Raw genomic sequence first — 23,265 nt, 5'->3', positions numbered from 1 at the left:
CAAACTAACGCAGTCCCAGCAGCCTAAACATGCATCTCGTGATTTCTCATTCTACAGCGTAAACTGCAGATCTTTACCGCAGCACAAACTAGACATCTTTAACTTGCTATTTGACTATAAACCCAGTGTCCTATTCTTAACGGAAACTTGGCTGCACGAAAGCGCGGGCCCGGACATAGCAACCGCTCTCCCTTTAAACTATGCCATTGCAAGGAAAGATAGAGAGGGTAAAGTAGGCGGGGTATCGCTATCATCTTCCGTAAAGAACTCATCTGTAGTCTGGAGCCAGTCAATATCCCTGAATGTGAAGCGGCATTTTTTTTAAATCACCCTAAACCCTAACTTCACGCTCTCTGGCTTCCTAATATATAGGCCCCCCGGGAATGCCAACACTTGGGCGGCCAACCTGGCAAACCATATTACTCCTTTTCATGTTGACTCCAAAAATTTCACTCTAATTGGAGATTTAAATCTACACTTTGACGATCCTACAAATATGGCATGCAGTAACCTACTGGAGGACCTAGCAGCACTCAACGTAACATTACTCAATTCGGGACCCACTCATAAGGCAGGACACCTGTTCGACCCCATTTTTTCTAATATTCCCGAATTAAAATGGCTTAAAACCAGTCCCATCTGCTGGTCAGACCACCATCTCATTCACTTCTGCCTAACACTTCCAGCACTCCCTCAAACTAATACGGCCTGGCCTGCCACTTCCATGAGAAACTGGAAGCTACTTGATGCTGAAAAACTAAACCAAACTCTGGCCATTAAACCCCCTACCCCAGCCCTGGATATGGAAAGTATTGCTGATGCAACACATTCATGGCTGAAAAATGCAGCAGATGGAGGTCTTCCTTCATCTCATGCAAAAAGGAATGTTCACCGCCCCCCAGCCCCCTGGTTTAACGAGCTCTTAAAAATCGAAAAATCAAAGTGCAAATCCCTTGAAAGACTGTGGCGAAAGGACTATACACAAGAAAAGAAATCGATTTATCATAAAGCCAGAAATGTATATCACTCTGCTTGCATTAAGGCCAGAGCCCTTTATGTAGCAAATACTATAAACACTGCTCCCAATAAGGCAAGAACACTCTTTAACACGGTTAAAGACCTTGCGGGTGCACAAACGACCGCAACAACCCGCCCCCTAAACACTAAACAAGGCCAAGACCTTGCCTCTTTCTTCACCGAAAAAATTGATAGGATTATCCTTGACATTAATTCGAACACCTCCGCGAGTGGCTTACAAGAGGACATCCACCCAAGGTTGGCCGAAATAAACATCTTAGAACACTGGCCTCCCATAACCGTGGACTCACTTAAATCCTCCCTCAAAACCATTAAATCGGGTTCCCCTCGGGATCCATTACCCGTTAGTGTCTTGAAACAGATCGATATCCCATCCCTGACCATCATAGCTGACACGTTAAATTCCTCTCTTCAACTTTCCACAGTTCCTTCACTCTGGAAACACGCGATGGTTGCTCCACTTTTAAAAAACCTTCAGCCAACCCTGAAATACTAGCAAATTATCGACCCATATCTCTTCTCCCAGTCTTTTCCAAACTCATGGAAAGACACATTCATTCTGCCCTCACTCTTTTCACCGAAGAAAATACCCTCCTTCACCCTTCACAGTCGGGTTTTAGAGCGGGATTTTCCACCGAAACTGCCCTGCTGGGAGTAACTGAAAACGTCAGGAAACTCCTAGATGAGGGTCAAACAGTCGCACTCATTCTATTAGACCGGAGTGCGGCTTTTGACACCATCTCACACAACAAACTCCTGGCCACACTTGGGAGAAATGGTATTTGTGGTGATGCACTAAAATGGATCGAGTCCTTCCTGACACACAGGACGTTCCAGATCACATCTTCCCTCGCCTGTTCTGATACGTTCAGTGCCCCACATGGTGTACCTTAGGGCTCCATTCTGAGTCCATTGTTTTTCAACCTTTACCTCAGACCCTTAGCTGACTTAGCCGATAGCGTAGGACTTACCCTCATGACCTACTCTGATGACTCCCAGATCATCTTTTCACTGTCAGACTCTAACCCTCAAGTTCCATCCCTCCTCAGACAGGGGCTCCAAAAAATCTTCAGCTGGATGTCCATCAACCAGCTGAAACAAAACGGTGACAAAACCGAGGTTCTCCTTTTGGGGAAAAATAAAGATCTATGGAACTCTTCCCACTGGCCCTCAGAGTTAGGAAACCTCCCCACTCCTGCAACCCAGGTAAGAAACCTAGGAGTTATCATCGACAACGCCCTATCCATGAAACAACAGGCCAACAAAGTGGCAGGCATTTGTTTCACCATTATAAAGTGGCTGAAAAGAATCCTATGGATGCTGCCCCTTGCTACTCAAAAGACCGTAGTCAATGCACTTATAACATCCCGTCTTGACTACGGCAACATTCTTTACCTGGGCTCTAACCAGGCAGTCATTAAACGGTTACAACTTGTCCATAATTCAGCTGCAAGACTCTTGTGCAGAATTCCAAAAACGGCCAGTGTGTCGAAGCACCTGAATGACCTGCATTGGCTCAGGGTGGAAAACCGCATTAGGTTCAAAGCCCTGAGCTACATGTTCAGGATTAAATCCGGAACGGCACCAGAATACCTGCAATCACTGGCTACTCCCTACATACCAGGAAGGAATTTGCGCTCTCTAACCGCAGCAAACTTTGTGGTCCCCAGGTTCAGACTGGCAAGAGTGGGAGGAAGATCCTTCTCTGTCCTAGGGCCTATTCTCTGGAACACACTCCCCCCTTACAATCATAAAGAAGAAAACTATGCCAGGTTTAGGAAGAACATAAAGACTTGGCTTTTCCAGAAATAACTCGTTATGCTCATCTCATACCACTGTTCAACTATTGGTCATCGGCGCCAGGAAACCCTTTTTGGGTAACTGTGCGCCATACAAGTGTAAAAAATAAATAAATAAAAACTTGTGAGATAATCTGCACTCACCCTACAACTGCAATAATTCTCAAAGTCAAGATTTCACACTAAATTACCCAACCGTATAAGACCCTTCCTTACAAGCAAACCAACTCAAGCACCCAATCACAACTCACAAGATGCTGCCTGTGCCTTCCCATATAGGACCGTCTCTCCACACATGCCCTTTATATGTCCCTCCCTTCTCCTGCAAAATACCTCTCGCAAGCATAAACCTGTGCTTCAGAGCTTTACAAGAGGAGCATCTTGAAAGAAGGATATGCCCATACAGAACCAAGAACAAGCAACTCATCCATGTTTTCTCTAGGTCATGACACGACGAGAACAAATTAAGTAAGAAAATAACTAGATAAAATGCCATTGGTGGGGAAGACCTCAAAGCCCACATACACCCCTCTAAGACCTCATGACTCCTTTTACAATTATTTCCCCAGGTGTAGAACGCCACACCCTTGTGCTCCCCTCCTTACCCTTGCAACCTTTCACAGAAGTGTCCTTCCACACAACCATGAATCCCACTAACTCATTTCAGGAGTTCAAAGCTCTGTCCAATTACGCTCTGTGGTTCCATTTCCCCACCTCCAGCTGACACCCCAATGCTCAAGCTCTTAGCTAACTTCTATGAGGCAGAAGCTCACTGATAATATCCTTTGTGCTCACAACTCTACTCCTAGTCTGTGTTCTGGATCACATGTAAAATCCATCTGTCCTGTACTACCTTTAACAACCCTCATGACACCAACCACCAAAGCATCGGAGCTGGAAATCTCAACCAACATCCCCTTCAGCCCAGATCGAGTTATAATATAAATCATGCATAGAACAGCCAACACTCTGGAGCCAGACTCTCAAATAATAATGCCCTATGTGGCTAAGACATCATAGGCTGATGCCACGCAAGCTAGGACCACCACGCACTAAAACTGATAATGTGGCATGTTGTACTCCTCTCTTTTACCCCAGAAAACTTCAGTGAAGATTCAGCTTCATGTTTATCAGCAGTAAGGAAGCCTGTGTTCGTTAAGCCACCCACCGAGAACTTATATGCCTCATCCAAACAAACCGCCCTGGAACATCCCCAGGTCACAAAGCCCCTCCTCTACACTCTCCATTCAAACCACATTAGAGACATCACCATGAAAACAGTTTCTAACATAACTTACACAGTATAATACATCCATTTCCTTTCAATCACTGCACTCCACTTCCATTCAATCACTGCAATACTTAACACACAAAAATGGCACACAAAAATGGCAACAAACAGACATATGAGGAACTACCAGCATGGATTGGGAAGCACACTAATCATACATAATGCACGGCTAACACAACCTACCCCCACCCCCAAAAAAACAAAAACACCACAACCCAAACTACCTACACACAAAATCTCCTAGCCAACATGGAGATCTAGGACACCATATTACCATCATTTGACTAACAACCACATCACAGCACTTTTCAGCAGCCTGATCTTCTCTGATAATTTCGCTGCAGTAGCTTGAAAATTGCCATCATCCACCCTGAACACAACCTGGAACCTTTATACTGTCAGAATGGGCATAAACTCCATCCACTCAGGATCTCCGTCAGACCCGTGTCCACACCACGTATTCAACAAAGTAGACGCAGCCATCGCACCCCAACTACGGAAGGTCATCAACATCTCCTTCGAAACAGCAACATTCCCGGAAAGCTGGAAGCACGCCGAAATCAACGTCTTCCTCAAGAAGCCCAAGGTGTACCCCAAAAACCTCAAGAACTTCCGGCCCATCTCCCTGCTCCCGTTCCCAGCAAAGGTAATTGTTAAAATCGTCAACAGGTGATTGACCCGCCACCTAGAAGACAACAAAATCCTGGACCCATCCCAGTCCGGATTCAGACGAAACCACAGCACTGAGACGGCCCTCCCTCATCGCTGCCACAGACGACATCAGGCGCCTACTAGACAACGGCGAAACATCGGCCCTCATCCTCCTGGACTTGTCGGCCGCCTTCGACACGGTCTGCCATCACACTCTAAAAACACGCCTCCTAGAAGCCGGAATCCAAGAGAAGGCCCTTGACTGGACCACGTCCTTCCTCTCCGGCAGAATCCAGAGCGTCCGCCTCCCACCATTCTGATCCGAAGCCACCGACATCATCTGCGGCGTCCCCCAGGGCTCATCCCTCAGCCGTTTAACATCTACATGGCCCCCCTCACACAAGTGGCCTGCCAGCACGACCTCAACATCATCTCCTACGCCGACGACACCCAGCTCATCCTCTCCCTCACCAAGGACCACCACATCGCCAAAACCAACCTCCACGAGGTAATGAAAGCTATCGCCGACTGGATGAGGAGCAACAGTCTGAAGCTGAACTCAGACAAAATGGAGGTACTCATCCTCGGACCTACCCCCTCAGACTGGGAACGACTACTGGTGGCCGACCACACTGGGAACAGCACCAACACCCACCGACCATGCACGCAACCTAGGATTCATCCTCGACTCCTCCCTCTCCATGGCCAAGCAGGTCAACGCCGTCTCCTCCTCCTGCTACAACACCCTCCGTATGCTCCGCAGGATCTACAAGTGGATCCCGACCGAAACAAGAAGAACGGTGACACAGGCCCTCATCAGCAGCAGGTTGGACTACGGCAACGTACTCTACGCAGGAATCCCAGCCAAACATCTACGACGACTACAACGCATCCAAAACGCCTCCGCCTGACTGACCTACACTGGCTCCCCGTCGACAAGAGGATCACCTTCAAGCTCCTCATCCACGCTCACAAAGCACTCCACAACACCGGACCAGCCTACCTTAACAGCAGACTCAGCTTCTACACCCCCACCCGCCAGCTCCACTCCGTCAGCCTCGCCGCTGTTCCCCGCATCCAACGAACAACCTCTGGCAGCAGATCCTTCTCCTACCTTGCCGCCAAGACCTGGAACACCCTCCCTACCCACATACGGCAGATCCAAGACCTACTCGCCTTCAGAAGACTCCTCAAGACCTGGCTCTTCAAGCAGTAGCAGCACCCCCCCCCCCACCCCCTCCCCTCCCCTCAGCGCCTTGAGACCCTCGCGAGTAAGTAGCGCGCTCTTCAAGTACATTGATTGGGCATCACCTCCCTCCTGAAACAGAGCAACTCTTCTCAGGTTCAAAATCTGACCATTATCCAATCTCAATCAATTGTGGACCACAATCTTCACTTTGTGGGGACCCCAAAATTTTGACAAACCAGGTCTTACCGACCAGGCTTAACCTTCACCCAGTTTCACACCAACCATGCCTGCCGGTAGAGGAATATCCTCCTTTTTTACCGCTTGGTCACTGCAACCCTCACACAACCATGAAGGAACTAATTTGGTTCCTAGTTTCCTACTCCTCATCAACTCGAAGGGCGTTTCCTCTGTGGCAGCATTGGGAGTGGTACAATACGCCGACAACATATACTTTACTACACTCTGCACCCTCAAACATGCCTTACTGGCGAACTCCATGGTCTCTTTGATCAATCTATTCACCCTTTCCACTTGACCATTTGCTTGCAAATTGTACAGTGATGTACACACGTGCTTCGCTCCAACACCATCCAGACATTTCTTCAATTCACACAATATGAGCTGCGTGCCATTGTCAGTAACCAGTTTGGCAGGTACACCCTCTTTCCTAAAAATATCCCCTAGAATGGCAATGGTGGATTTAATGTTCACATTCCTCAAAAACACCACTTCAAACTATCTCGATTTGGCATCTACTAAAACAGCAGCAAATCTTTCATGGTCAGGGAAAAACTCAAAACGACCAATAAAATCTAGGATAATATTCTCCCAAACTGAATCCGCCTCTGGCAAATTGAGGACTGTCTTTTATACCCACTGCTACTTTCGGCCTCCTCTCTGAATTTTTGCAATCCACGCACCTCTGCACCCAAAGCTTGCCATCCAAATCCATCTTGGGCCAGCAAAAACTTTCCTTCAATCTTTTCAGAGTAAAAGTTAGTCCCACATGACCCTCATGCACCTAACGTGTTCCTCATCGCTGCTAGAGGTATGAATCTTTCACCCCTCACAATAAGTCTGTCTCCACTCAAAGTTAATTTCTCAGCCACTTTATGATATGGTCTGATGGCATCAGAATATGGCCTCTCCTTCTAAACACCTCACTTAATCATTTTCTTCAACGCCTTGAGGTACTCATCCTCATTCATGGATCCGTCCATTCCTCTATTGAAACAGCGTCACACACCTTATCCGCCACATCTTCTACATTCACAAATACCTCTTCAGTATCCAAGTCACCCTCAACCACAAGCTTAACTGGCAGCCGTGATAGGCAGTCCACCATCTTATTCTTCCAACTGGGAAGAAACTTTACTGTACAATCACAATCTTGCATCTTGACCACCAACCTAGCTAAACGCCCAGAACAATTCTTGGTTCAATTTGGTCACAATACCTTAAGCAAAGGTTTATGATCTGACCTGAAAGTAACCTTCAAACCACAAATAGAATTTCGGAAGTGATTGGTAGCCCTTGAAGCAGCCAAAATCTACCACTCAGTGACCGAGTAATTCCTCCCTCCATCTTTCAGTGAACGGGGCGCAAAGGCTACAGTCCTTTCCCCTTCCTATGAAACTGGGAGAGAACACCTCCTAAGCCAACAGCGCTTGCATCTACAGTCAGTACGGTCTTCAAGTTACATTGAAATGGATCCAAAATGTTGGCATTCGAGATTTCATCCTTGATTTGATCAAAGGCTTTCTTCTGAATACTTCCCCACTCAAATTTCCTCCCCTTCCTGAGCAACTCTCTCAAAGGTTCTGATTTGCTTGCCAAATCTCTTAAGAACTTAGAGTAATATTTCACCAGACCCATGAACGAACGCAACATGTCCTTATCATCATGTGTCTCTGCATTTAATAGGACACTCACCAGACTAATTTTGGGTCTCACCCCTTCCCCTGAAATGAGGTACTCCAAATACTCAACCTTGCACACCAAGAATTTACATTTCTTTTCCGGTAGGGGAAGTCCTGCATCCAGTAATCGAGAAAAAAACTTTGTGTAATGTGTTATTGTGTGTGTCAATACTATTCCCAAAGATCAATATGCCGTTTTGAAAGAAGACCACATTACTGAACTCTGACAACACATTTGAAATGAGTCTTTGGTAAAAGCTTGCCATGGAGGACAAGCCAAACGGCAGTCTGTTGAACTGGAAAACTCCCTCTGTGGTGACAAAAGCAATTAAATGTTTCGAGTCTGGGTGTAACATGAACTGACAGTAGGCACTGTCCCCAGCCAACAAGAAGACTAACTCTGTGATATTGATATTAGCAGTGGAAAGTGATCCATGAAAACAACACTGGTTCAAACTGCGAAGGTCAACACACAACCTTAATGAACCATCAGCTTTCTTTGTGATCATGACAGGAGATAGCCATTGGGTGGCCTCCACGAGTTCAATAACCCCATAATTGATCAATTATTTTCTTGACCTCAGACTGTACTGCAACCTGCACCTTCCTAGCCATTTCCCTTATTGAGATGGCATCCTTTTCCAACACTATTTTGTGTTCATAGTCTTTGGCCAAACACAACTTGTTTTGAAATATTGGTTTAAATTGTTCCAGCAAAGCACACATTCATCATAAACATTCATCACTTGATCAGTCGCACATGGATTTACCACTATTTCCAAATCATACTGGGGAGACCAGCCCAGAATTGGTGGACCCTCACTAGCTACATAAACTTTCCCTTGAGTGTGACGATCCCTGAACTCAATTCTGGCACTGACATAACCAATCACTCCAATACGGGCCCCTTGGTAACTTCAAAACAACATCAGTGGAAAGTAACACTCTCTCCGCCCTTAAAGAGTCATACAAATGTTTGGGTATGATGGAATGGAGGGAACCAGAATCAACCATCAAGGCCTGGTTCTCGCCATCCATCCAGAATTCAGCTCTGGGACGCGATCTCCCTTTAGACTCCTCAATCTAGAGACCTCCGACTTCTTCCTTCTATGGCCACAAACTCAATCACGATCTACCTCGGTTACCTATGGGGTGCTTTTACCATACAACTTTTGCATCTTCATCATGCATTTCTCTGATTCCTTCACCACTTTAGCTATCTAGATACCATCCTTTAATGTTGGATTACTTGCAGCCCAAAGACACTCTTGCATTTTCTTATTTCTACAATGCTAAACTGAAAAATAAGTTGGTCCTTAATAAGCTCCTCTGTCGTGGGCCGAAACTTGCCCCTTTTGGTAAACTCTCTCAGCCTGGCCACAAATTCATCCATCCATTTATTCGACTTCTGCGTCTGAGTGTAGAATTTGTGGCAGTGCATGACAATGTTCTGGTGAAACACTTGCTTCTTTATAAACATCCTCCATCACGTTACCTTTTTCCTCACACAGTTGTAGTAAGTTTTTAAAGACTTGTTGACCTTCTGAGAACAGACACCCAGTCAATAATGCTCTCTTCCTGAAGGGCGAATAATTTGTTGCTTCTAGTGCAACAAACAATTCTCAAATTTTCCCACCCAATCTTCCCATTCAATGGGCTGGACACATTGCTGCATTAAAAACTATGGTGGCACAACCACAGACTGGCTGATGCTCATGATGGCCTTCACAGCGTAGAAGACAATGTTTTAACAGTTTGAGTATTCACATGCACAAAAACAAAGACAAAACACTGCTGTCTTCGTCCCTTAACACCATCAATGCTACAGGATTTCCCCCTAGGTGCTGGCTCTCATTTTTTCCCATTGTTCATGACGAGCTCAGCTCGTCATGAGCACACGAGCAGTGTACTGCATGACGAGCTGAGCTCGTCATGAGCATGGAAGGGGTTAATATAAGTCCAATGCAGAAAAGAAGAAGAACCACTAGATGTCGGGTTAATATAAGTCCAATGCAGAAAAGAAGAAGAACCACTAGATGTCAGTGCTTATGAATGTTTTTCTAGTCTTGGAACTCTATGGTCACATATTACCTTGATTACACCAGTGACATTTCAGAGCTCTTGTGGTCCTGCATTAAATTTCCATTCACACATGGGTCTTTTCCGCTCGTCACCAGTGTTAAATTGAGAGATGATATGTAGGCAGGTCATGTAGGTAAAGTTTATGGATTTATTCAAGTTACCTCTTCCGTTACAGGAAGATTGTAAGATCCAGTAATGCCCCACCAGGAGCAGCCTCCTTGCTGCTCAGCCCATCCACTCCAACTGATCCGTCTTTAACCAGTTTGCTGCTGCTGTCGGCCAATGGCCGTCACGAGCACTACCTCGGTAGTGCTGCGCACATCCGTAGGCCGACGTGGCCCCGCCTGCTTAATAGAACGTTCCGCATTGCGCGGAACGTTCAAAGCAGCAAACGGGTTAAGAACAAACACTCTCAGCATTCCAAATGACCTCACCACTGGCCGAGCAGCAAGGAAGAACAATGGGGAGGATGTATTAACCCAACAAATAGATTACAACAGGACAACACTAAATGAGCAAGAGAGCATGGCCACGACTTGAGGAGGCTGCACACTACGGTAAGATAACGTCCTTGCAGTCCCTGATGTAAAAGAAATGTGTCAGGCGGGTGACCAATGAGGGCCAATAGACACTCCAGATTTGCTGGTAGCTTGCCAGTAGCGTGCGCTAAGTCGTAGAGCACTTAAACCAGCGCTCCCGGAGTCTCCTCAGTATATTTACGCATGAGCACCAGCCAGGGCCGTGTGGAGCGCTCGCTTTCAAAGAAATGCTCTGAGGCAGGCCCGGTAGGCCGTACTTTAAAAAAAAAAACATTAGTCTGAAAAACAAATCGTCCTCAGTGACAATGGCTCACGGTCACTAGAGCACAGCCGCGAATGCACAACGAAAGCTAAAGGGGCCAACCACACTGGTGGGGGCCCGCAACACAGGATTCCTCTGCCATATCAGGACACTGGTGTCTGGCTACCCCTTCCTGTTGCCAAAATGTTGTACTCCTCTCTCATGACTCACTGGAGACTTCAGTGAAGATTCAGCTTCATGTTTATTGACAATAAGGAAACCTGTGTCCGTTAAAACTAACACAGACAACTCATACCAACCTACCAACTGCCAAGGAACATCCACATGTCAAAAAGCCCTTCCTGTACATTCTCCATTCAAAACCCTCTTGGACACTTCACGAGCATGACTTACAATGTATAACAGGCAGGTCACCACAAATGTCCTATGTGCACAAACACCGATACTATTGCTTTTGTACTTAATCAGTACTAAACATATCTCTTGTTGCAAGTATTGCTAATGCCCCACTTGCCTCCAAACCCACCCCACTAAACAATGTTCCCAAATTTCAACCACAATAAAGCCCATCCACTATAGTCCCCCTACTGATACTCCATGCTCACCACCGAAACCCACCAATGTTTCACAGTTGCTACTGAGGCCACCTCTGGCCCATCATCCTAGGCAGCCCCTTGTGCCAGGGCCACCTACTACTACTTGACTGCAGAGCCTCCCATCAAGGCTCTGTTCTAGCGGGGTGGGGCTAGTCCTTCCAATGTTGCCCAGTGTCCCATCCAAAGCCAATTCACAAGCATTTGATTCCTCTCAATGATTCGCATGAGCCTTGCTTTCTTAACCTAATTGTTTAACTTTAATGATCAACATCAATTCCTTGGGCTACTTATCTGGGGACATGAGTCAGTGGGGGTGGTGGCTGTAATCGTGCAGGATTTCTTTTCTTCCTCCTTTGGCTCTATTCCTAACGTGTTGCGCTGTATGAAAAAAAAACTGCCAATGCCAAACGTTTGGACTTTTCTAAAGTGAAATCCTTGAGTCAAGTTTCACTAACAAAATGAAAATACATCATGGACGAGAGAAAGTTTGAGTCACCCTAAGAAAGTAGGTACAAGGCAACATGAGTGTAAAGTCAGACTGCACTCACACAAGCGCATTTATTTGGCTTGTATAGTGATAGTTCAAGTTTCCTTTACACACACACAAACGTTACCACATAGACAGCAGCAGTAAAGAGGAGGGTGACAGAAGAGGATGAGAAGCCATGAGTTGAGGATGAGGTGGAAAGAGTTTAAATCAATGCAGACGGGTTGTGAGGTGGAAGGCAGGAGACAAGCCGAGAAAAGAGAAGCAGAGAGAGAGAGAGAGAGAGAGAGAGAGAGAGAGAGAGAGAGAGAGAAGCAGAGAGAGAGAGAGAGAGAGAAGCAGAGAGAGAGAGAGAGAGAGAAGCAGAGAGAGAGAGAGAGAAGCAGAGAGAGAGAGAGAGAGAGAGAGAGAAGCAGAGAGAGAGAGAGAGAAGCAGAGAGAGAAGCAGAGAGAGAGAGAGAGAGAGAGAGAGAGAGAGAGAGAGAGAGAGAGAGAGAGAGAGAGAGAGAGAGAGAGAGAGAGAGAGAGAGAGAGAGAGAGAGAGAGACAGAGGTTGGATAGTGATTAACAGAGAGAGCCACTATGGGGCGGAGAGAATGAGAACAGTGAACTGGAAAGACCGATGGGTATGGCAGAATATGATAGAAGGGCAAGGCACAGAGTGGGGGATGATGCACATTGAGACGATGGCAAAGTGGAGAAAGAAAATGGGGAGGGAGGAGGTAGAGATAGATTATGTTGAGGTGAGAGGAAGATTCATCCAGAGCAATGTTAAGGCAATGGCAAAGTGGGCACCTGCCCAGAGCTCCACCTTCCCAGGGGCCCCTTGGTAAAGTGATGGCGATAGTCAAAAGTCCCCTAATAGTGTAGATAAAAACAACAGATTCATTTTGGATTTGACAGCTGGGCATGGATGCTTCTTTGAAGCTTACATGTTTAGCCAGTCCAATCGTACACCTTACTCTCAGACACTTTCTGTCAGTCTTCTTATTTAACCTCACCTTCTACCTGAATATTAGTTTATACCTCTCCTTACAAATTGCTACATCTCTATGTGCCTTCCTCGTATCTATCGCAAACCCCTCTACCAGGCCTATGTCTACTCACCTCTCTCAATAAGTCACTACTCCCCATCTCTTTATCTACCTCACCTCTCAATACACTTTTTAAAGCCCCACCTGTCTCCCCCTCGCTCTTACAACCTCATCATTCTTGCTATTAATCTCAACATAATTTTTTCTCATCTACCTCTCTATCACTTCTTTCTACCTCCCCTCTCTCGCTGCACTACGCTGCAATTTCAATTCCACCTTCCTGTAGGTCTCTTCCATCTACTTCAACCTCCTTTCTCTTTTTAACTTACTTCTCTATCGCTCTATCCGTCCCTCACCTATCTCTACCCCTTTCAGACCTATCAAAACCTTACCACTATTTACTCCACCCGTCTCTACCGCGCTTCTCTTCTCTCTCACTGCCCAACCTCGTTCTGGCTAACTTCTCAATTGACCTCACCATGCATTCGCTACCTCACCAACTGCATTCATCATCATGGCCCACCCACGCTTTTTCACTGCACTTCTAAATTCCAATTAATGCTTGGGGTGGGGGGGGGGCTGTGTGAAGTCAAACAAAAATCACATCTTTTGCAGGGCTTCCAAAGTTAAGCATCCCTCAGGCTTTAAAGATCCCAGCACTACGTAGAGCAATCTCATATTATAAAATCGTATTATATGGGGTAGGTTCTGAGCACATCCTGAAAACGGAAGCTGTTCCTGGCAGGTCGTGACAGGCAGCGCGCAGCTCAAATATGGACACGACCTAACTGCGAATACAACACACCGCAGACCCAGCCACTGGACTGAGAAGAGAGCTGCGACTGTCCGTAAGAGATAACCGGTAGCACACCTACCTGTCCCGAGGGTCTGGTCTCGCTCGGAGCCCCTTCCGCTTTTTTTCGCACCTGCCGCTCTTCGTCCAGCCTCCGCCTCACAACAGCTGGGCCGCCCTCGTTGATGGTGCCAGGCTCGGACCTCCCATGGGTGAGGGACGCGGGAAGCTAAGGATCAGCACCGCCTCAACCCAGCCCGGCCCTCTGGAACACTTTCTTCTAGTCTGTAGGCCGCTTCCTCCTTCTGTCACACAACAAACCGGCCGGGTGGCGTCACGCCCAGCATCGTATCTCTATTAGCTAATGAAAACGCCGGTCTAAATCTGAGAGCAACGATTGGCCTGTAGTCACATATTCCGCTTTCCGGTAATCATTCGTTCATTGGTCGGGCATCAAACCACTTAACGGATTTTTTCTCTTTAAAGATACTGATCATATCCCCGCCCCCTTTAGAATGTTCCCGGAAAAGCTTTACAATTGGGCAGCCTTTCCGCCACTCATTTAAAGCCCGCCTCTAACAAAGTAAGCTTTACTGCCGTTGACGCGAGAGTGCTGAAGCTACGCCCGTGTCCTTGTGTCAGTGCATATGTTACAAGAATCCCGTGCTGTTTTTTTATTTTTTATTTATTTTATGCGTTTTTATATAGCGCGGGCTTTACCCGAAGGTGTCAGAGTGCTTCACAATAGGAACAGAACTGATACGTGAGGAGAAAATTACAAGTGAACAAATTACAAAACCCAATTTTTTCTAATCTAGTCTCACCAAGTTTAGCGCGAATGGGTTCCGTTTGAAGTAGAAGAGCATGACTCACCGACATGCCTTATTGAGCCCACAATATGTTAGTGTCAAGGTATAAAATAATGTTTATACGTCACATCCATGGCAGGTTGTGCAAATACTGCATAAGAATCAACCACGTTTAGTGACCACTCAACTCCCGCGTCAGAACAGGTGAAGTAGCCTCGTCTGACTTCTGCTTCAACCAGATCAGCGTTTTTCACAGCTTTCAGGTGTTCCGATTGCCTTGTGTGGCAGTTCCATGCGTTCAGTGCAGTTTATGAAGTTTAAAAAAAAATAGTATGTAGTGCAAACTTGGTCCAAAGTTACTAGAGCGTTTTTGCATGCGCACCAGAGTACATTCTACAGCCAAATGTGAAATGTGGCACATTTTAGGCTGACTTACGTATTCACAGTGCTTTCCAAGTCTCATGCTGGGATCTTATAACACTATCAATACACTATTCCCCAATACTCAACACTTACTCACCTATGCCTTATACCCCTCCTGGGGTATGGGTCATGAACCAGGACTTTCTGGCCATCGCTTTCTTGTGCTTTCCTTTCAATCTTACTCCAGGTGTGTAACTCATCTCCTTGCAGTCAGCTTAGAGGCCTCCATGCCAGGTGTTTCTTGCAAAAAATACAGTTGATGGACAGAATGTAGAACAATGTCATACATTCACCCCAGTACAAGGATCTGGGCCTAAATACATCGTTTTTATGCACTCCACACCACCCTGGGTTACACACTGGCTATATGCAAATCAGCTCTGACCATGTGCCTCAAGGGAACAGTCCAGTCCGAACTACCAAGCCATGTCTTTCCCAGACCGGAATCAAGCATCCAAGGACCGGTTTCTGGCTATCAACCTTCATCAGCCTGGATAGCTTGACTCCAGTGGTGTGGAGAGCCGGGACTCACGTCTGAGTATACCCAGCCCACTCGGGGTGAAAATTGCAAAAAATACAGTTGATGGACAGAATGCAGAACAATGTCATACATTCACCCCAGTACAAGGATCTGGGCCTAAATCCATTGTTTTTTTGCACTCCACACCACCCTGGGTTAGACACTGGCTATATGCAAATCAGCTCTGACCCTGTGCCTCATGGGAACAGTCCAGTCCGAACTACCAAGCCATGTCTTTCCCAGACCGGAATCAAGCATCCAAGGACCGGTTTCTGGCTATCAGCCTTCATCAGCCTGGATAGCTTGACTCCAGTGGTGTGGAGAGCCTGGGACTCACGTCTGAGCATACCCAGCCCACTCGGGGTGAAAATTGCAAAATATACAGTTGATGGACAGAATGTAGAACAATGTCATACATTCATCCCAGTACAAGGATCTGGGCCTAAATCCATCGTTTTTTTGCACTCCACACCACCCTGGGTTAGACACTGGCTATATGCAAATCAGCTCTGACCCTGTGCCTCATGGGAACAGTCCAGTCCGAACTACCAAGCCATGTCTTTCCCAGACCGGAATCAAGCATCCAAGGACCGGTTTCTGGCTATCAGCCTTCATCAGCCTGGATAGCTTGACTCCAGTGGTGTGGAGAGCCTGGGACTCACGTCTGAGCATACCCAGCCCACTCGGGGTGAAAATTGCAAAAAATACAGTTGATGGACAGAATGTAGAACAATGTCATACATTCACCCCAGTACAAGGATCTGGGCCTAAATCCATCATTTTTTTTGCACTCCACACCACTCTGGGTTAGACACTGGCTATATGCAAATCAGCTCTGACCCTGTGCCTCATGGGAACAGTCCAGTCGGAACTACCAAGCCATGTCTTTCCCAGACCGGAATCAAGCATCCAAGGACCGGTTTCTGGCTATCAGCCTTCATCAGCCTGGATAGCTTGACTCCAGTGGCGTGGAGAGCCTGGGACTCATGTCTGAGCATACCCAGCCCACTCGGGGTGTAAATTGCAAAAAATACAGTTGATGGACAGAATGTAGAACAATGTCATACATTCACCCCAGTACAAGGATCTGGGCCTAAATCCATCGTTTTTTTGCACTCCACACCACCCTGGGTTAGACACTGGCTATATGCAAATCAGCTCTGACCCTGTGCCTCACGGGAACAGTCCAGTCCGAACTACCAAGCCATGTCTTTCCCAGACCGGAATCAAGCATCCAAGGACCGGTTTCTGGCTATCAGCCTTCATCAGCCTGGATAGCTTGACTCCAGTGGTGTGGAGAGCCTGCGACTCACTTCTGAGCATACCCAGCTGTAATGATTTCCAAACTGGTTCCGAAGGAACGTCAGGAATCCGAAGAGTAATCCTCAGCCTTCCCCTACGGCCTTCCGACTCTATCAAACACTAGAGTATCGAAAGGCTCGCCAGGGGAAAACAGGGAGACAAAACAAGGAAAGGTTGGGGGAGAAATAGTGGAGCTTGGTGATGGTCTTCAGAGTGGATGTGTGACAACTCAGAGTGGATACTGGGCAACAGGTAGGCTGGAAAGGAAGATAAGAATACAGTCTATCTTAGAGTAAACACAATATACATATACACCTTTCTTATATTATATTTTTGATCACTACATACCACATTTGTTTGCTCGTATTGCAGAACTGATAAGTAGGATAAAATAAGGTGTTCGTCTTGAGCTATTACAAAGGTGACAGACAAAACAATGGTAAATGACTTCTTCTGACCCTGCGCTGGTAAGTGTCAAGAATCTAATGTGTGAACTCTCACTCTGTATGTTTTTAGTAGGCCTCTGGTAGACGTCCAATATTCCTATGGATATTGTAAGGATCTGGAGTCAACACCACTGAACGTTGCATTAAAATCTATCAAACAAAACATACATTCAGGTCTTCAACAATAGTCACAAAATCAACATATATATATATCTAAATGCAGCGCACAGCGCTGTTACCGTGATTCTGTGTAGAGACGCCTGAAATATGCACCACACTCAGGTCCACGCAAGAACCCAGAATACATCTGAAGTTGGCCAAGGAATGGGTGAAATGAAGACGTGCACAGGGAATCCAGCAAATAGTGAGGGATGATGAAACCACCTTCGCAGTGCCCAGCCGGATGGCGGAGAACAAGCTGCCAGGCGAAGCACCAGGAAGAAACAAGGAGGGAGGAGAAGGGAACCTAACTAAACTACATGAGAACTGTACAGGAGCCCAGCCGGACGGCGGAGACCAAGCCCGGCCGCCGGGCGGAGCACGCGAGGATGCGAGGGGAACAGAGGCTGAGCCCAGCCGGATGGCGGAGAAGAACCCGGCCGCCGGGCGGGACTCAAGGAAAGGGGAAATAACACGCTACAGCAAAAACTGTAACCGCCACATAAGCTGACGTCACGGAGAGAGACGAGAGCTAACCACCAACAATACTGAAGGAGCAATGAAAGCCGAAGCTCATCAAAAAGGACGAGAGGGCAGGAATCACTCCACCAGCGTAGACGGAAGCAAATTCACCAAACCGGAAGTCAGGCAATTCAGAAACGGGACGGAACCCACAACGGAGGGAGCTAGACGCAAGAACGTAAAGCGTCGTTCTGTGGGTCTTGGTGTCTTAAATAGTGGTAGCTTTAAAGGTACAGTGTTGTAGGGAAGTCGGGGCATGACACCAGCCCACTCGGGGTGAAAATTGCAAAAAATACAGTTGATGGACAGAATGTAGAACAATGTCATACATTCACCCCAGTACAAGGATCTGAGCCTAAATCCATCGTTTTTTTGCACTCCACACCACCCTGTGTGAGACACTGGCTATATGCAAATCAGCTCTGACCCTGTGCCTCATGGGAACAGTCCAGTCCGAACTACCAAGCCATGTCTTTCCCAGACCGGAATCAATCATCCAAGGACCGGTTTCTGGCTATCAGCCTTCATCAGCCTGGATAGCTTGACTCCAGTGGTGTGGAGAGCCTGGGACTCACGTCTGAGCATACTCAGCCCACTCGGGGTTAAAATTGCAAAAAATACAGTTGATGGACAGAATGTAGAACAATGTCATACATTCACCCCAGTACAAGGATCTGGGCCTAAATCCATAGTTTTTTTGAACTCCACACCACCCTGGGTTAGACACTGGCTATATGCAAATCAGCTCTGACCCTGTGCCTCATGGGAACAGTCCAGTCCGAACTACCAAGCCATGTCTTTCAGGTGTTTCTTGGCCTTCCTCTTTTCCTTTTCCCCTTGAGGGTTCCAGGTAAGGGCTTGTCTGGTGATGTTTGATGTGGGCTTGCAGAGGGTGTGGGCTATCCAGCTCCAGCGTCTTTTCATGATTTCTTCATGAACAGGGAGGTGTAAAGTCGGCTGCCATAGGTAGTTGTTGTTGATGGGGTTTGCCCAGCGGATTTGGAGAATTTTCCTCAGACAGGTGTTGATGAAGGCCTGGACTTTGATGATGGTGCTCACTGTTGTCCTCCAAGTTTCTGCTCCATACAGAAGGACCAATATTATATTGGTGTTTAAAAGCTCTTGGTTTTTAATGTTAGGTCACTGGAGCTCCAGATCTTTTTTAGCTGAATGGAGGCAGCCTTTGCTTTGCCGATTCGTGCCTTGACGTTGGCGTCTGTGTTGCTGTGCCTGTCTATGACACTGCCCAGGTAGGTGAAGGCGTCAACCTTTTCCAGTGCATCACCTGCAAGAGTGACTACAGTTGCGCTGGCCATGTTAGCCTTCAGGATCTTGGTTTTCCCTCTGTGTATGTTGATGCCAAGTTGTGCTGATGTCGCTGCCGCTTTATCGGTCTTCTCTTGCATCTGTAGATTGGTATGGGAGAGTAGGGCCAGGTCCTCTGCAGAGTCCAGGTCGTCAAGCCGCGTCTGAGGTATCCACTGGATCCCATTTCTTTTTGCTGCTGTGGATGTCTTTATGATCCAGTCAATCGCCAGCTGGAAGAGAAGAGTAGAGAGAAAACAACCCTGGCAAACTCTGATCCTCACTTTGAAGGTTTCCGTGAGTTGTCATCCATGGACTATGTGACAAGTCATTCCCTCGAAAGAGTTCCTGATGATTCTTACCATTTTATCTGGCACACAGTAGTGGTGGACGAGTTTCAAAAGAGTCTCCCTGTCCATGCTGTTGAATACTTTCTAATAGTCAATGAAATTGTCATAAAGGGTGGAGTTTCTTTCCATTGTTTGCACATTCACAATGCCTAGTGTTGCAATCTGGTCTGTTAAGGATCTATCTTTATAGAAGCCAACTTGCTGGACTCGTGCCAGAGCATCGACTAGTTCCTTCATTCTGTTCAGGATGAGTCTGTTGAACAGTTTGCCTTGGGTTGATAGAAGAGTTATCCCTCTGTAGTTTGCGCAGTTACTCAGGTGACTTTTCTTGGGGATCTTGATCAGATATCCCTGCTTCTAGTCTAATGGCACCTTTTCCTCTTCCAAGATCCTTTCAAACATGGGGTAGAGCACTTTGAAAGAGCTCAAAATCTCATTATTCTTTACACAACACAGAAACCAGAATGTGCACTTTGCACATACTGAGAAAAAAACACAACAATGGAACGAAGTTACACTAAAAGTACCATAAAAGCTGCATTATTTCATAGCTCAATACTATGGTCTTTTCATGTTTCTTGTTAGAAATGCGGGTCTCTAGTTGGCAGGTTGTTACCCTGTCCTAGTAGGGATCCTCCTTCCTTTTCGGAATAAGGGACTTACCCTTCTAAAATAACCCCTGCTCACCACCTTGGTAGCTTGGCACAAGCAGTCAGGCTTATCTCAGAGGCAGTGTGTGAAGAATTTGCACCTATCATACAGTAATACAGTGAAAACACTACAAGAGGACACCACACCATTTTAGTAAAATAGCCAGTATTTATCTGTGTGAAACATGACCAAAACGATAGGAATCCAACATGCAGTTATTAAAAATACTTAGAACGCAAAAATAGACTTTTAAAACAGTTCCTTGAAGTCAATAGCTCCATCCGGGGCTATCACAGCGTTGTGAACACACAAATCCAACATGTTGCTGATCGCAGGACACCTGCAGTGTCAGGAAGACCCGCAAAACAGTACTTTTAGAAATGCAGGGTGTTGAGTAACCTTGCGATGAGCTCCAAAGACCTGGCGTCAGCAGGCCAACACCGCAAAACACACTACAAAGTGGTAGTCTCACCTCACAGCTCCTCCACCTCTTCTTCTTGGCAGGTTTCTTTATCCAAAAGAGTTCTTTAGTTCTGGGGTCAGGGCCCTATATTTATACCACATTTTCCTTTGAAGTTGGTACGAACCAAGTTCCTCTGGCACACCTAAACCAGTTCAGCCTGGCTCAGGCCAGGTTCGTCACAGGAGGTGAACACAGCTTTGTGGAAGGCAGCCATCGTCCATTCAGGGGCAAGTGTCAACTCCTCTAAATGCAGCCAGGTCTATTCAGCCTGGCTTTGAGTCCCCCAGGAAAATCAGGACACACCTCAACCCCCTCCCATCCCCCCTATGTCTTTCAAGTATGAATTCACAACCCCTGCTCCGGTCACTCTAAACCCAGACAGGGAATACACAAAAGGCAGAGGCACGCAAGATGGTAAAGCAAGCAAATGCCCACTTTCTAAAAGTGGCATTTTCAAACTCAACATAAAAATCATCTTCACTCAAAGACGTATTTTTAAACCTGAGTTCAGGCATACTAAACTCCATTTGTTTATCAGCTCCCACTGGCAAGCTGTAGAAACTAATTGGGGGGCACTACCAACCAGAATATAAGATCCTTAAGTATTTGCCCGGCGGTGTCGCCTCTTGAACCCACAAAGAAGTTAAACCATTGAAGAGGCAGGCGCTGGAGACTGGAAGGCAGGAAACAAGGATTTTATTCTCTCCGGAGGAGAACACAACGAAACGGACAGAAGGTATCGTTCTGAGGTGCTCTAACTGCATCCCTGAGGCCTGGCCTCTTATACACACGTTTATCTGTTTATTGCATGTAACACATTTTCGTCGATACTTTGAAGTACGGAAAGACATCCTTAGAATCCCCCCCTTCCCAGCCCGTTCCCACGCAAGATTACAGTGGAAGTCCCCGCCCCGTTCACAATAGGTGATGATCATCGCGCAGCTGGATATTCCGCCGATCCACGGAGTGTGTGGGTTTCGATCGGATCTCGTGGGATGGGGGGGGGGCTTTGATCATCTCGGGGGTCCTTTGAGGAGGGAAGCTTTCTATTGTACGGGGAGGGGCAAGGGATTGGTATCGCAGAGCTGGGTGTCGGCCTGGGAACGGGGAAGACAAACGGGCACACGGGGAAATGGGGTTTGCATCAAAGGGCCGGGGATCATAAATGGGAAGAGGGGAGGTGTCGCGCTGGGAACAGGACGAGAGTCTGGGGCAGAGCAGCGCTGAAGAGGGGTTTTATGATTCGCGGCAGGTGCAGGCAGGGGGGTTGTCAGTATGCGGGGGATGCCGGCGAAGTTAGGAGTGGGAGAGAGGCGCGCTGGCTCTCGGCGGGAGCAGGGAAGCCATGGTGTTCAAAATGGCGGCTGTTTTACGCGCACAAAAAGGTTAAGGAGAGCAAGAGGGCGCCGATAATGTTGACGGTTTCAGCCTACTTTCAACAGTCCTCCCTTTTCAACATATCTAGCCAACTTGCTTACTCAATGTCAATTTTCATCAAATTCCTAACTTCGGTATCATACAATGTTCTCATATGTTCGCTTCCAATGTCCACAGTTTTGGGAAAAATACAACTCGCACATAAAGAACACATAGGTGGCAAACATTGAATTCCTAAGCATAGGCCACATATTACAACTACGGGAATCAGGATAATGGTGAGCAGTCTCCAGCCCCAGCTTTTGACGGTGTCCCAGAACCAACCACCAAGCGACCATTCTTCTTGCTCTTGGTGAACTTCCGAAGAGAGTCTGTGAAGATGTTCGATGGCTTTGTACACTGAGGGTGAGTTGTCCGGTATGTATGTACAACAGCTGGACCCAATAATGCGGCATGCTCCTCCACGGTCCGCCAGAACCACATCTAGAACGAGGCGGTTCTGCAGAGCCACCAAACGGACCGCTTGGAGCTCGGCAGTGTTGTTGGCAAAGATGCCCGCTGTGATGTTCATGGTTGTCTCGACTGCCTGAGTCAAATGTCGGATGGCACGGCTGTTTGCCATCGGGCCCCAGAGGGGGACGAGTCCTTTCATAGCATCGAGGAACTGTGCCCCTGTTGAGTCGGCTTGTTCAATGTCTTTGGCTCGTTTTTGCCGGTGGTGATTCGCTGGGGCTACATAAGTAGGAGGAAGGACGAAGGAGATGTAGCAAGTGCCCCCCCAGCCTTTGGGGAGCCAGGTGTAGGCCTTCGTGCCGCAGATGAAATACATGTTTGGGGATGACACAAAGGAAGGTGGATCCGTGGAGTCCAAAGTTCTGGTAAAGCGGCAAGCGCTGCGACCCACCAGCTGTGTCCCAAGTCCTTCTACACACATGTGGCCTGTGACGTTGATGACCGTCAGGGCCACAGTCAGAGTGGCAGCCGTTCGTTTCCGCAGATAGGAGAAGGTGGGTCTGGTTGGATTGTTGAACACCTGCATTTCGATTCGTTCTTTAGCCGGGATGTCCATTTGGATCGAGTCGCTGGGGGTCAGCGGGCAGAAGTGTGTCTTTGTCTTGTTTCGCCCGGCCCCATGAGAAGAATGTGCTGCAGTTCTGCTGGAGGTGGCATTGCCCGTATAGCTCTCTTGCAGGAGGATCAGCCAGGCAAGGCAGGAGCCGTGGACAGAGAAGGGTGAAGGGATGAATGGTATTGAATG

General features: G+C 47.2%; 1 protein-coding gene across 1 annotated transcript in view; it reads right to left on the bottom strand.

Moving 5' to 3' along the window:
* Positions 1-14,157, bottom strand: part of ABHD2 (abhydrolase domain containing 2, acylglycerol lipase) — a 420,974-nt gene extending 406,817 nt beyond the window's left edge. The window contains exon 1 of the mRNA XM_078683196.1: positions 13,763-14,157. The gene's annotated coding sequence lies outside the window, so the exon portion shown is untranslated. The remainder of the gene's footprint in view (positions 1-13,762) is intronic.
* Between the last annotated feature and the right edge of the window lie 9,108 nt (positions 14,158-23,265).

The sequence above is a fragment of the Lissotriton helveticus genome, chromosome 3_1 (assembly GCF_964261635.1).
Source record: "Lissotriton helveticus chromosome 3_1, aLisHel1.1, whole genome shotgun sequence".
Taxonomy (NCBI): Eukaryota; Metazoa; Chordata; class Amphibia; order Caudata; family Salamandridae; genus Lissotriton; species Lissotriton helveticus.
This window is presented reverse-complemented; position numbering and strand designations above follow the sequence as displayed.